Raw genomic sequence first — 15,829 nt, forward strand, 5'->3', positions numbered from 1 at the left:
AAAATGGAGTTAAAACACAGGGGGGCTTCATCTCACTCAAGTCTCCATTCTGTCACCGTTTAACCTCAGGGCATCATTTCTGCCTCAGATCTCAGTGATCGTCACTTTCAAGTGACTCCTCATGCAGCTGTTAGGAGAAATGTCAGGTGAGCAAACTGTATTAAGTTGAAGTCAAATTCCATTTAGATTTTTAGTTAGCAGTAATACTACCAATTTTAGTCTAAACTGATTATAGTCATTAAAGCATGTGTAAAATTATCTGGTTGCCATTATTAATCAACAGAACCAGAAGACATCCCTCCTTTGTCATGGCTCTTGACTCTCAGTTTGTTGACCCAGTCCTCAGAAATGTCAGCGCGTTGCTGTGTTTCATCCAGCTCATGCCGAACCTTCCAACTTGCCCTGGGCAGGTGAGTATTTGCCTGCTTCTCCTTTGAAGCGCGCTGCCTCTGGGTTTTATGAAAAGTTCATCCTAACATTGAGACAAAAGCTGTAATTGATCAATCTGTTTTATGTAGTTGGTTTGTAAGGCTAGCAATCTCCCCCCAGGCTGAACTCCTTATATTTCTACAAAAGTGTGAAAAGAGGGATTTTTTTTACATTCCTTCAAACACATCACCATTTTCTTAGATGGCACGCAAAACAAGCTGCAGTGATAGTGCCCTTGCAGGAGAGAATACTGAGGAGAACATGTTTTGCTGGAAGATTAAGGTAGATGAGGCCTGGTGGAAGGATGGCGTTCCCCCTAAACTTGTTATTTTTCATTGTTTAGGCTTTTGGCTAGGAAGTTGTTGTGGTTATGTGTAGGGACAGGGATATTTTTAACCAAACATGCAAACTGTGGAATCATTGGAAAACTCATAGAGAACAAAAAGTAATGGTGTATTTTAATGAAGACATGCCAGCTTGTGACTTGAAGCAAGCTACATTACTAAGACTCCCTTTTTTACAAGATGTGCTGAAACAAGTTATATTTGTTTGCCTCATACAGATTATTGATTTTCCTGAAGAGAAAAGGCTTTTGGCCTTTCAAAATGTTAGTGCCAATGCCAATCACCACACATCTCATCCCTCAAAACAATTGCAATTTTTATGCTTAAACCTATATCAGAGAATTAACACACGTTTTTGCTGTAAGGTCTACAGTTTCTAAAAGCAATGGCGTTGTAATGACGACATTGAGCTGGGTGACTTAGTGGACCCCTTTTATACCTGACAGTAAAATGTGTTTTCTGGAAATGGATAGCAAATGGATAGCAAATGCATCTCTTTCCCTCTGACAAAGCGTCAACTCCAACTCTTAATCAGTGGCAAGAACAGAACAATATTTCCTGCAGATAAAAAAACTACAAAAGCTGAAAATCCAGCCTGATGAATAAGACATTGAACCTTTTTTGAGAATGGAGAGAAAAATACTTCCTCATCTTCAGAATTTGATCTACATTTGTTTAGAAAACAGAGGGAAAATATATGGAAACAACAGGTGAAATGCAAACTCCTTAGGCCCTGATATAGACTCAAGGCTTGATTACTGTGAGAACACAACCAAATAGCTGCCATATTACTTTTTAAAACCAGTCAAAAAAGTGATTCAGTAGTTGTCAGACACATTAGTAAAGTGACATAGAAAAGTGCTGTGATGAAGGTGAAGTTAGGACAAGAAATGCCATGCTGCAAGAGCAGTTTTCTCTCATTTGCACTTGCTGGTTGCACTTTTAAATACGCAGTTCACTATTCTTTAAAAGTGTTTCCTTCCTTTTTGCCAGGACATGTTTAAAAGGGCATAATTAATCACACATTTAAAAAAAAGTATAAAAAATTGAGAGTTGCATGATACATGGATGAAATAACCCAAATGTGTCTGCTTTGTGTTTCTATTTAAAATGTGTAGTCTTACCATCTGAGACATGCTTATTGACTCAATTCAAAAGCTCTTTCACTCAGATAGGTATGTGAGAATAAATGCAAAACACTGAAACAGAAAATGATTTTCAGCACTATGCAAATGTTTTATTGAATTGATACAGTTCAAAAGGCTTCAGCAGTTAGTTCATATTTCATGCACTCTGTTAAATTAGATTTCCAGGTGGTCTCTTACTCAGCAGATTCACCCTAAATAAGAAAACAAGAAAACATTGATTATCAAAAGATTTAACAACTTATTGGAGATTCTCACAAAACTTTGGAGGAGTCTGAAGACTTAAAACATGCTTTCACAAGTGGTTATGTAAGTCTTGTCTGGATTTTGTGACAATGGAAGTTGTTAGAATAAATCATCACCATGCATCAGACCCCAAATGTAACAATGTCAATCTTAATTTTTTAAAAATACATTTCTGGTCAAGGATCATATTACCTTTCAAGCATCACGGCTCTTGGCTCTCAGCTTGTTGACCTGGGTCTCAGCGATGTCAGCACGCTCCTGAGCTTCCTCCATCTCATGCTGAACCTTCCTCAGCCTGGACATGTGGGTGTTGGCCTGCTCCTCCTGGGAGATGGAAATAAGACCATTTAGTCACAAGAAAGTTATTGATAGTAATGTCTATTCTACGTCACTTGATTGGTCCTTTTGTTGTACTTACAGCCTCCTCAGCCTATCTCTTGTAAGCCTAGACTTTGAGTTGCAGCTTGTCCACCAGATCCTGCAGTCGGTTAACATTTTTCTTGTCCTCCTCAGTCTACACAGATAGACTTTGTTGGTAAAAGAGAATGGAGACTTTCAAGTAATTTGGTTCTCAGTTGAAAATAGTTACCTGATAAGTCAGCTCTTTCACTCTCCTCTCATATTTGCGGACTCCTTTAACAGCATCAGCTCCATGTTTCTGCTCACCCTCAACTTCAGCTTCCAGCTTACGCACCTTGAATGTATCATCAATCATGGTTTTAAAATAGAATATTTTAAAAAATACATCTGAATTTCTGAGACGTTTTAAGTTTGATCCAATTTCTTGAACGTCTTATGAATATGGCGAAACATGCACTAAATTCACTGCATACCCTTGACTCCAGTTTCTGTAGCTGCTTCTTGCCACCCTTCATGGTGAAGTTCTCAGCTTCATCCAGACGGTGCTGCAGGTCCTTGACTGAGACCTCCAGGTTCTTCTTCATCCTCTCCAGGTGGGCACTGGTGTCCTGCTCCTTCTTCAGCTCCTCAGCCATCATGGCAGCCTGAGATGTTGGTGGTTTGGAATTATGAATCCATCTTTGAGTCTAAAAGCTAAGTGTTAAGTATTTTGTGTGGTGGAATTTTCACAAAAGGAAGACTTAGACATAAACTCACATCAGTGATGGCCTTCTTGGCTTTCTCCTCAGAATTTCTTGCTTCCTGAACAGCATCATCCACCTCACCCTGAACTCGGAAAAGGTCAGTCTCAAGCTTCTTCTTGGTGTTAATAAGACTGGTGTTCTGGATTTCAATGAGAGTCACATTTTATGCGGTTTTGATTGTATAGTATAAAAACTCATGGGTATGTTTATTATATAGAGATGTATTTGAATAGATTTTTTTGTAAACCTGAGAGTGTAGCAGTTTGACACGCTCACTGGCATCAACCAACTCCTGCTCAGCCACTGTGCGTCCTCTCTCTGTCTGCTCCAGAGCAGCTCTCAGCTCCTCAATCTCAGCCAACATGAGGCCATTTCTGCGCTCCACCATGGCAACCTGCTCCTTCATGTCTTCCTGCCCTCTGCGAGCATCATCAAGGTGCAATTGGGCATCCTGGCAACAAAAATAACTATGAGCTTATCCTCACTTACTTCCTTGAGAATATTTTTTTCTCTCACTTTTAGTTACTTTACCAAAACAAAATTTACCATGAGCTGTCCCTGGACATTCCTCAGTTGTTTCTGGGCCTCAGCAGCCTGCCTGTTGGAATGACTCAGCTGAATCTCCATCTCATTCAGGTCTCCCTCCATCTTCTTCTTGACTCTCAGGGTATCATTCCTGCTCCTGATTTCAGTATCCAGAGTACTCTGCATGGAGTCAGTCACTCTCTGGCTGTTCCTCTTGATCTGCTCCATCTCCTCATCTTTCTCTGCCAGCTTCCTGTCAACCTCACTCTTGATCTGGTTGAGCTCAAGCTGAATACGGAGAATCTTGGCCTCTTCATGCTCCAGCGTATCCTTTGAATATCACATAAAGACCAAGAGTTGTCTTGAGCAGAAAGAAAAACAGAATGAAAACACAGTATGTGGTGCTGTGTTTTAGATATTGCGATAAAAATTGTACCTCTGCTTCCTCCAGTGCTGACTGAATTTTAGCCTTCTCAGTCTCGGTGGTCTTCTTAGCCTTCTCCAGCTCATGGATAGTCTTTCCAGTCTCCCCATCTGTTCAGTCAGGTCAGAGATCTCCTCTGAAGAACAATCAAAAGCAGAGTAGTGTTTAAAAGTGAACAATAGATGCTTTGATGCAAGACTGTTAAGAAACTGAAAACGTAAGTGAAAGGCTAAATAGAATTGTTAGGTTATAAGTAGAACAAATAGTTCTCTTTGGTGGTTTGGTGTACGCAATGCAACATTAACAGTTATGAATGGCTTTCACCATTGCAATTGTAGCACAAGCAGCTCTGACACCAAACAGGTACTAAAGCTAAACTTGTGAAAATGATAGAAGGGCCATTTTTCATTTCAGTCAGATTGACATACGCTGGAGGTTCTTGTTCTCTCTCTTCATGGTCTCCAGAGCCTCCTCATAAGAGTTCTTCATTTTGAACAGTTCAGCGTTGAGAGAGGGAGACTCCTTCAGGGCTCCTTCAAGCTCTGCCTGACTCTCCTCATACTTCTGCTTCCATTCTGCCAGGACCTTGAAATGTTGAGGTGGATTAAATGATTAGCTACTTTTACAAATCTTCATTTCATGAGGTGAGACTAGTTTTGATTACCAATTTGACTTTTTACCTTGTCAAAGTTCCTCTGCTTCTTGTCAAGGTTGGCAGCAAGAGCATTAGCTCTCTCCACATCAATCATGAGGTCCTCCTCTTCACTCAGGAGCCTCTGCTTGGTCTTCTCTAGAGAGGCACACTTGGAGTTCACAGCCTCAACGGATTCCTCTGCATCCTGCAGACGCTGGGTAAGCTTTTCACTGCAATGAAGAATAATTTGTTTGTGTTTAATTGGACTGATAGAAAAAAAGGATATTTTCTTCAGTGTAATGATTAAAAGGTTTTATGTACTTTGCCTCCTCCAGCTCAGTGCGCTGGATAGCATCAGTCTCATATTTGGATCTCCACTGAGCCACCTCACTGTTGGCCTTTAACATTCCTCGCTGTAGCTCAGCCTTGGCCTCCTGCTCCTTGTCAAACTGCTCTCTGAGGAGATCACAGTCATGGCGGGTGGACTGAACAGCGTGAGCAAGGGCGTTCTTGGTCTGTTGAGCACACAGTCCATATCAGAGGGTCATTTTAATTAATACTTATATTTTTTACATTCAAATGCCCCTCAACGAATATGGTTGAAACCCTGAAGATTATTTGGAAGCATTGTTTCTGAATTACTCCTCTAATGAAAAGTATAGTCTATTCAATGACCTTCATTTCTAGGGCAAGAATTCTGAGGCATTAAGGTCAGGGCTTTTTTCACAAAGAGCTCCAACTCATTAATACTTATTTTAGTCTTAAATTAAAGCTGCTGCTGTTGGTAGGAATGGTGTAAAAAACTGTACTTTTTGTTCTGCTGGGTTTGGAGAAAAGGTCATAATACCAATCGGTACTCATCTGTAAGTGAAGTAATTTGAGATTATGGCGAAATCTCTGTGTTTTCAACAGAGTTCCAATGCCTTTGTATCTAGCAATGTTATTATTCCCCTTGTCCCCATTATCATAGACCAATTAGAGCTACTCCCCAACCCTCTGTCCTGATTGGCCGACTGGCGGCCCCACTACGTGGCCCTGATTGGCTGGGAACCCACTACTTGATTGAATAAAGATTGATTGATACTTCCTCATAGAACGTGCACAACCATTTTTGTGGGCGGGCTTACAAAAAAAATCTCTCTCAGAACTGATGTTGCTACCAACAGCAGCTTTAAGCTATTCATTTTTACAGTTATCCTGTTTGGCTTTGTGCGTGCAGCCTGTTACCGTTGCTCCTCTTCTTTCATTCTTCTTTCTATCATACTGCGTCGGATTTTTCTCTGGCAGTTTGTTGAAGCTGTGACCTCTTTTGGCCCTATTTGAAGTTGCTGTCATATATGAAAAGTTGCAGTTCAGTTTTCTGAGCTTTGTGAAAGACATAACTCTTGCCCTTAAACAAATCCCACACATTAGCTTTAGCAACAGACTCCATGTTGCTGGAGAGGTCATCAATCTCCATCTTGTACTCGTTCCTCTCCTTCTCCAGCTTCTGCTTGACACGCTGGAGGTTGTCGATCTGCTCTCCCAGCTCTGCAACACTGTCAGCCTGCTTCTTGCGCAGAACTGCAGCAGTGGCTTCATGCTGCAGGGTGGACTCTTCAAGATCACGACGCAGCTTCAGGAACTCAGCCTCACGCTTCTTGTTCATCTCAATCTGAGCAGATGTTGCTCCACCAGCTTCCTCAAGCCTCTCACTGATCTCCTCAAGCTCCCTGGAGAGGTCGGCCCTCTGCTTCTCCACCTTAGCCCTCTCAGCCCTCTCAGCCCTCTCAGCCTCAATCTCTTCCTCCAGCTCCTCAATACGAGGTGATAGCAATATTAAGAAGGGTTTTTATCCAGAAAGTAATGTTTGTTTACACTTTTCTGGGTCAGTTGTGTAAGGCATTATATTCCTAGATGACTCAACTTAGGGGGGAATTTACTGGGAATGGATGGCAGAAGTAAAAACGGCAAAAATTACCTCTTGATTTTCTCAGCAGATTGCTGCTGTTTGTCATTCTCCAGATCCATTATGGACTCCTGGAACAACTTCAGATCTCCCTCAAGCTTCCTCTTTGCTCTCTCAAGGTCCATGCGGAGCTTCTTCTCTTGCTCCAGGGATCCCTCGAGATGTCAGTATAAAGTTTATTACATCTGATTAGTGGTTGTTTAAAGACAAGTATCAATGCTGATACTCATTCATGTCATTATGGGGGAAACCACAAAAGTAGTTATTGTCTTACATCGTCCACTTGCTGTTCCAGCTTAGTCTTGGCCTTGGTCAGAGTGTTGACTTTGTCCTCCTCTGCCTGGAGATCATCCAGGGTTTGCTGGTGACTCTCTTGAAGGGCTTTCTTCTCCTTTGTTAACTTGGCAATGGTCTCATCTTAAGATGCCATCTCTTCTGTCAGGTTTTTTACCTGAAAGGAAACAAAAGAACATCTAAAAAACGTAACATTGTTTTGTTCACATTTTAAACACTGATGGTATCACTTGATCATTTTACACTAGAGTACACTTCAGAAAATGTTGACCTTGCTTTCTGTGGCATGTTTCTCCTTCTCTAATTTAGCCAAGGTGAGCTCCAAGTCATCAATGTCTTTCTTGAGCTCAGAGCATTCATCCTCCAGTTTCCTCTTCTTGGCTGTCAGCTCAGCACTCATTTCCTCCTCATCGTCTGATGAAGAATGTGTTGCATACAACAATACAAGCAGTTTGTTTGCAGACTTCTGATAGAGCTGAACGACTGAGTCATTCAGTGGGTCCTTGTTCTTATCCAGCCAGCCAGTGATATTGTAGTCCATTGTACCAGCATAGTGAACCAGGGAGAAGTGTGCCTCAGCCTTGCCCTTTGCTGGTTTTGGCTTTTCAAAGGCCTTGGTCTTGCCAAGATGCTGGTCGTGCAGCTTGTTCTTGAAAGTTGTGTCAGAGGCCTTGGGGAACATGCACTCCTCTTCAAGGATGGAAAAGATGCCCATTGGCTGTGAAGAATTTATATTATATGTTAAAAAGTGAACATGCATAAACAGTGAAACAGGATTGCCAGAGTATTCACTTACCTTTTCAATAAGCTCAATGCAGGCAGCCAAGTCCATGAAATCCAAAGTCAATGAACTCCCAATCAATGCCTTCTTTCTTGTACTCCTCTTGCTCCAGGGCGAACATGTGGTGGTTGAAAAACTGTTGCAGTTTCTCATTGGTGAAGTTGATGCAGAGTTGCTCCAAGCTGTTGAACTGTAGATCAAAAAGGTATTTAATTTCATGGCAATTAGGGATTGAACTTAAAAAATACTCAGGTATTTTTTAACAACTCACATCAAAGATCTCAAAACCAGCAATATCCAAGACTCCAATGAAGAACTGTCTGGGCTGCTTTGTGTCCAGCATCTCATTGATACGGATCACCATCCACAAGAACATTTTCTCATAGACAGACTTTCACAGAGCGCTGACAGAATTGCTGACCAAGAATAAAGAAAAAGGAACATTCCGTCTCAGAGTCATATTTATATCAATGTTTCTGCTTGAATTTCATGTTCCCATGATGCATCACAGCACCAGTCAGCTTGTAGATGTTAATCTTCTCCTCAGCAGTGAAACCCAGGATGTCAGTGGCTGTCTTCATGTAGAAGATAATCATACAATTTTATTTCAAACTTAAATATATTATTTAGTCCAATATTATAATAAAAAAAATACTGCGCTCATACATCTGTGGCAATGAACTCCTCAATATCATTGATGCTCTTGACAGTGATTTCACCCTGACTGATCATATGGTAGTCATAGGGGTTTGTGGTGATCAGAAGGGCCTTTGGAAGAAATTACAGGAAATGTAAAAGTTGAAAAATTCTCGTATTTATCTCATTTTTTTTGTATTGTGTAGTATTTTACCCAGGAGCTCAGGCTTGTGGCCTGTCATCAGCTGGTAGAAGATATGGTAGCTCCTCTCAGCAGACAACTGGAAGGTTACACGAGACTTCTCCAGCAGATCTTGGCACAACAAATGAAGGTAAGATCACAATGTGGCACAAAATGTTTGTGAAGCTTTTCTAACATACCATAGGTGAGGGAGAAAAATGCAGAAATTACTTACATGTTTCAATATCAGCTGAAGAAAGTTTGCCTGAGGTCCCGAAATGAATTCTGATGAATTTACCCTCAATACGTGACTTTAAAGTTTTTATAAGCATGATTGTGGATATATAGTCACATTGTATCATATGCTTTGACCCTTTGAACACTTACAAAACGAGAGGAGTTGTCATTCCTCAAAGTCTTGGCATTACCACAAGCCTCCAGCAGAGGGTTGGCTGCAATGATTTGATCCTCCAACGAACCCTACAAGAGGATTTAAAAATATTTCTTGACAATTTCTCTATGTCCTAGATGACTGTGAACCTTCACAGACTTGATTACTGTTATTTTCCAACCCGCCTTCATTAGGCAGCCATTTTACCTGCATTTTGCCTGGTACATTCTCAGCCTTCTTAGCTCCAATAGCTGCAATTGTTGCAAAGTACTGGATGACACGCTTGGTGTTGACAGTCTTTCCTGCACCAGATTCTCCACTGATTAAGAAGAGTTACATTATTATCTTTCTGCTACATTATGGTTCACTTAAAATGATTTAGCAGCAGTTTGTGTTATACTCACGTAATTAGGACAGACTGGTTCTCACGATCTAAAGTACAAACAAATATGCTTCCCATGAGTTTTTATGGTTCTTTTGGCAAGATATTTGATACTTCTCAACATTTTTTTTCAAATGGTATTGGTCTTACCAGTGAGCATGAACTGATAGGCACTGTCAGAGATGGAGAAGATATGGGGTGGAGCCTCAATTCTCTTCTTGCCTCTGTATGCTTCAACAACCTAAGCATCGTACACAGGAAGCCACTTTTAGGGATTCACAACGACACAGAACAAGCCAGAGTAGGTCAGTAATCATTGGAAATAAACAATATTTGAACCTTCCACATACACATTTTGAGCTATATAAGCACTGTATCCCTATTTAAGTACATTCAAAGTAAAATCTTACATAGAGCATCCATGATGCATAACGGTCTTTGAGGTTAAACAGCACAGATGGCTCATTCATTGCCATGTCCTCCATCTTATCGAACTTTGGAGGGTTTCTGGGATGGATATCATCCTCTTTGATAGTGACGGACTGAAAAAGACATTGAATTAAATGACTCTGAGAGACTGAGCAGTTAATATAGACATGGGCAAATGCAGTTTGTCTTCAATGGCTGTAAAAAAGATTGCAAAATATATTTCTCTATGATATTTTAAATTGTGTTCTTATTCACCTACCTTTCCTCCATCTGTATCAACTGTGGCTTTGCCACCCTCTCTCTCTACAAGTTTTCCCTTGACATACATCTCATCAGTATCAACCATAAAGTAGGCGGTCTTTGCATCAAATGGAGCAGTCTGGGCCTCAATTCTTTCCTTCTCGGGTTTTCGGAGGTAAATGGCAGCAGGGCCATAGGCCGCCATCTCCGCGTCAGTACTCATGCTTCCAATTTAATGGAAAGTAAAAAATTTGTCATAAGTCTGGTACATAACCTGCAAAATTAATCTTAGAAACATTTTGTGTCAGAGAATTTACCCCCAACTGATGCAAAAAGAATCTTTGGAATCCTGTGTATGTCAAGAAGCTGCAAAAGAAGTTTTAGGTACAAGATGTCACTCAACTTTTTTTGTTGTTTATATACAAACCCTGAGTCATTGAAAAGGGAAACACAACATATTTTAAACTCACAGCAATAATCTTATAATGCCAAAAATGTAGGTAAATAGTTGTCTGCACTCACCTGTCTGTGATGCCAACAGTTGGAGCAGATGGCAAGAGCTGCTGTTTTTATATACAACCAGTCCCCCTCCTCAGCATTAGCGCCCTACTCAGTTTGGTCAGGAATGTTTGACACCTTATTGCTTGGCAGTGATATGTTCTGGACTTATACATGGATGGGCAAGTTTCATTTTTACGTTTCAGATATACATCAAAAAAGTTATATAAATAAAGTTAAATAAATAGTAAAACAATATAAATGTTTAAGTTTATGAGTTAAGTTGAATAGCTTCATGATGTGTAGCTACAACAGTAAACAGCTACAACTAATAAAGAAGCAGATGAATTTTAGCCAATAAATCATCTTTCTTTTTACACTGTAGAATTTAATTTTTTTTCCTCATTCTTACAAAAAATGTTGTTTTCTCGCACACAAATACCTTCCAAGTCAATCTTCAAATTTAATATTGCACTTCTTGTTGAAAAAAAATGTCAGTTATGGATGAAAGTATAATTAGATGACTTGTTTGTTTTTGTTGTTTTTAACGAAGTAGTAAATTGCTGACATGTGCTGTATCAATTGTGGAGGATTCGTTCCAATAAATGTAAAGGATGGAATAATTTGATGCTCACACAGTTGAGTGAAAACACCTGTGTCCTACGAGTTTTAAATTTGGAGAAGCACTGAAATGTTAATGGTATACAGTTACAGGGTAGATAAATCTCAGATATCAGAATAAAATTCAGCCTGATGTTCTTTCCATTAAGTAATAAATATCTCCTGGGATCATCCCATAGGTATGATTGCCAGCTTGGATAATTTAATACCAGAATAATTTCCCTCACAAATGCTACTGTATCAATGCTTTGCTCAGATGAATAAAGAGTTTTCAGTTTCTATTGTGAAACATTTTGAATTACTGAATGACTGACCGACACATGATTTAATTAAGGGACAGTTTTGGATCATGTCTGGAAGCAACTTTCATTTTCAAGTTTTGCAAGGACTTGGCTTATTATTTTCCATCTTACCAGCAGATCACAAGGTATTACCATGGTCAAAAATAAATCCAGCTAAGGGGGGAGCAATGATTCGTATTTGGCATTGTGAAATGGATATATTAATAGGACACATTAAGATATGGTGTTAACATCATAACTCAAGTTCAAAGAGGTTTATTTTCTCAAATAAATTATTTATTTCCAAAATGTATTTTAATTAAGTAGGTATGTCAAAAAAAGAAATGCCATTGCCAGGATTATTTTTAAGTACAGCATTTGATCTTTTCATTGTGTATGTCCAAGAGTGGGATATAATTTCAGGGAAATGCTGAGCTAACACCCAACACTCAGCAGGAGCCACAACACAGGAACATGACTGACTTGCTTTGCACTGAACTTAAAGTTTGTAACAGAGAGTGCAATTTGATGTTAAAGCCCTTTGCAAGGGTAGTGGCTTTAAATGTGACCCTTGTAAAAGCTATTCTAGTCACGAGATAATGGGTATAATCAAGTAACAGTTGTTGTTGTTGTTGTTGTTGTTGTTGTTGTTGTTGTTGTTGTTGTTGTTGTTGTTGTTGTTGAGCACACAAACTGTGATGGTCAGTGAGAAAAGATTTTCCAATCCATACCACTGATATACTGAATAGGAGTTTAATTTAACTGACTTTAATTGGATTTTAAATGACAAATTCTGGGAAACAGCAAACATAAATTAACTAATGCCGTTTGGAAATATAGAATGAACGATATACCCCAAATCCCTAACTAAACCTAGCTTTCTTATTGCATTTCAAAATGGTATAAGTAAAAATAGTAGAACTCATTACCAATACTCATTGAAGAAATATGAGATAGCCCAACCAACCATTGTGGTGGCTGACCTGAAAAAGTGTACATACACTTTCTACCAAAAATGCTGCAATCTCAGTTAAGTTTGCTGTGAATGTACTTAGGCCATTGCCTATGGAGATGGTGTCAGGGATGGAAGTTTGTCAGTTGTGTTTGTCATGATCTTCTTGTGTCAACCTCATGCTTCTTCTGAGAACAAGACAGAGGCCTTCACAAAGTCAAAGTGGTGAAGTTCAGGACCATATACCAGAGTCAACTGGACAGTGCTAGGACTGCTGCAGAGGTGGCAGAGCTCATAGGCTGATTTCTTACTGAAGAGATAGGTCAAGTAGTCTTTCACTGGAATATTTTTCTCTGTCAATGCCAGGCCTTGACTGTGTTGTGATGCTCTCTGTCTATGACCAATGATTATCACTCAGTTATTTTTGATGTGATGTACCATGCACTTTCCCTGCCAAAGGCTGAGCAGAACACGTAGAAACCATTTTGACTGTCTTCCTTACACTAGGGTAGTTACATAGATACTTTCAAGCATGCATTAATGAAACCTGGGTAGGAGATGATCACTTCACAGACAACAGCAGATGGTGCTGTGGGGTAATATAACTTTTTAATTCCAACAACAGTGAAGCTATAGATACCTTAAAGCTACACATAAACACGAAATCTGGGTAAAAAAAGTGGACTAAGTTACAAAATAAACTTAGCTTTTTTTATATTTAAAAGATGTGCATGTTCACCTTAAGTTTAAGTTGAAACGATGGACCAACAGATTAGTCAAAAAGATTTGTGGTGTTACAAATGACTTGATTACATCTCTAATATTTGTACAATTGTAATATTCTACAATTATTTTAAGCACCTTTGTAATCATATTTGTTTGGTTAACCAATAATATAGCTGGCAAATGAATCAATAAATAAGATTAGACTCCATTGATTAATGTGGGGGTCCGGTCAACTCAGTCAATAATGTTATTTTGCATAACTAACAGTTCTCTACATTATCCCACTTATTGAGCAACTACCAACTAAAGAAAAAACATGCTGACACAAAATATTGATTTAAAGACGGTTTTATTGATTTGTGTACTACAGTTTATGGTTTAAGTTACCTAATAGCACTTTGCAACCCAGATATGCACTCACCAGCTTTGCTGCCACTGCCTTGATTGCAGGACAGGATGTCGCTTCCCTGTTTCCTAGAGGGACCCAGTAGCTCCCTGGGCTGCTCTCACATCTGAACCTGATAACTACTATTATTCCTGGACTCTTAAGACCAGCCTCATATGAAACTAGCATTAGAATGCTAATTGGAACTAACTTTTTTGCCACTGTGTCAACAGGCAGAGGTGAAATGTACCTCCTTTACAGGGATTGATTTGTTATGATGTGTGTGATCTGGTTGTTCCTAGCATCATTTATGTAATTGAAAATTACCGTTGTTATTGGGTTTTGACCATTTGCAACCATAGTATTTAAAACAAAGCTGTGTAATTATGATTAGTTTCTGCCCTTCCTTAAAGCTAGGGTTAGTAGTCACAGAAAACTAACATGAATTTGAATGTAGCATTTCCTCAGGACTCTGTCTAACCCCTCCTCCCCTCCCCTCGGAGCTTCCCCAAAGCAACGCCCCCGCTCACATGCATGAGCGCCACTGATATGCGACCATATGATGGTGACTGATTCAAATACGGTCCTCAGCACATCATTTGTGTTTTGCACTACGTCAACTCATGTCTCACTCAGTGGTAAGAAAACACCGAAACATTATAATAGTGAAAGTTAAAAACACAAACAAACATGAAATGTACGTGCAGGAGACAGGCAGAACAGCAGGACGGGATTTGATTGGTTTCATAATTTGGCTCCTGATGGCAGGGATTGGTTGGTGTTTTCCCAGGTTTACTCCGGCTGTAGATAGCTGCTTTTTTTTGCTCTTTTTTAAGAACACATTATGTATTGATTGACATCGGGATGTAATGATCATTTTAACCAGTAAAACAAAAGATGTAATTAAATCTGACTACCAACCCCAGCTTTAACAATCTGTATTAAAATGCTCTTAAACTCAGAAATCCCTCACATTTTATTCAGCTTTTTTGGCGTTTGTGTTCATGCTAGCAGCTTGATTTGTTCATGACAAATGAAGTAGCTAAATGTGAGGTATCTCATTAATTATAAAAAATCTATACAGCTTGCCACATAATCCTATGTTTTCTGTCACTGTTAATTTTCTTCCTATAAACAACATTAAATCGATATTTTATTACAAAATAATGTAATTATTGCAACAAGTCTTTGATAATTCTTTGAGAGTTGAAATTAGAAGGCACAGCACAAAATGTCAGTCACATGCATGTATTTGTAGAACTCTATAAACAGCTTACATTCTGCTCCTAAGGATTATGTTTGTTGCTGCCTGGTGATCCACTTGGCTTATGCAAAACTCCTTTGTTCTTTGAGGTCCCAAAAAAGTAGAAGTTGGATAGGGTCCCGATGAAAAACAAAAAAATGATATTTGAAATATGATGTGCATCTAACTGACTGGCTTTGATTTGTGCTCTGGTAAGCTTTGATTGAAATAGCACTCTGCTAACTTCTGCGTTTGATATTCTTAATTTGGTATGATATGTGCTGTGAGGGAGATATCAGGTTTTGATGGGGGCCATGTTTTTTATTTGGTAACTGCTAACATTTTCATTTAGGGTTTAGGTTGTAGCTACAGCATGATCAAAAATAGAATGGCATCTGCAAGCCTGGCCTCATATGTCAGTGGGCATGAACTGATGATAGAGACTTCTAGATAAAAGGTTGTACAGAAGGTGTTATGCCTGTGTAGCTGGCCAGTTTCATCAGTTGTGAGAGATTCTTGTGTATTAAAAGCCTTATGTCCAGCTTTATCAGGAACAACATTGTGAATAGTGAATGGTGAATGGATGTAGAACTCATTTCTTGTACAGTAAGTCTTTGAAGAAGCCTTTACACGAGTGTATTGGCATTGTTTTTTTCTGGCAGATCAGAATAGTGTTGTTTCAAACTAATTCCACTGAAAGGAGAGTGAGTCTTTCTGCACAGGTCATTGAGTTGTTAATGGAAGTAGATAAAAAACTGATGATAGTTTAAATAGCATCACCATGTGGCAGCGTAATTCTTATCACAAACCGCAACATTGCACTAATGCTGATTTAAAAAGATTTAAAACATAAGCAGTTAATAATGTTATAAGCAGATAATTTAGACTGAAGATATCTGTTGAGTACCAATAATAAATAATAATAAAGAGCAAAGAATGACCTTTATAGCTATACATGTCACAAATGAGTGCCATCATCAACATTTGAAGT

The 15,829-nt window shown here is 39.2% G+C and overlaps 1 pseudogene; it reads right to left on the bottom strand.

The window, feature by feature from the left end:
• Positions 1–272: 272 nt before the first annotated feature.
• Positions 273–10,355, bottom strand: LOC117832361 (annotated as a pseudogene).
• Between the last annotated feature and the right edge of the window lie 5,474 nt (positions 10,356–15,829).

This window comes from Notolabrus celidotus, chromosome 20, assembly GCF_009762535.1.
Source record: "Notolabrus celidotus isolate fNotCel1 chromosome 20, fNotCel1.pri, whole genome shotgun sequence".
NCBI classification, from domain to species: domain Eukaryota; kingdom Metazoa; phylum Chordata; class Actinopteri; order Labriformes; family Labridae; genus Notolabrus; species Notolabrus celidotus.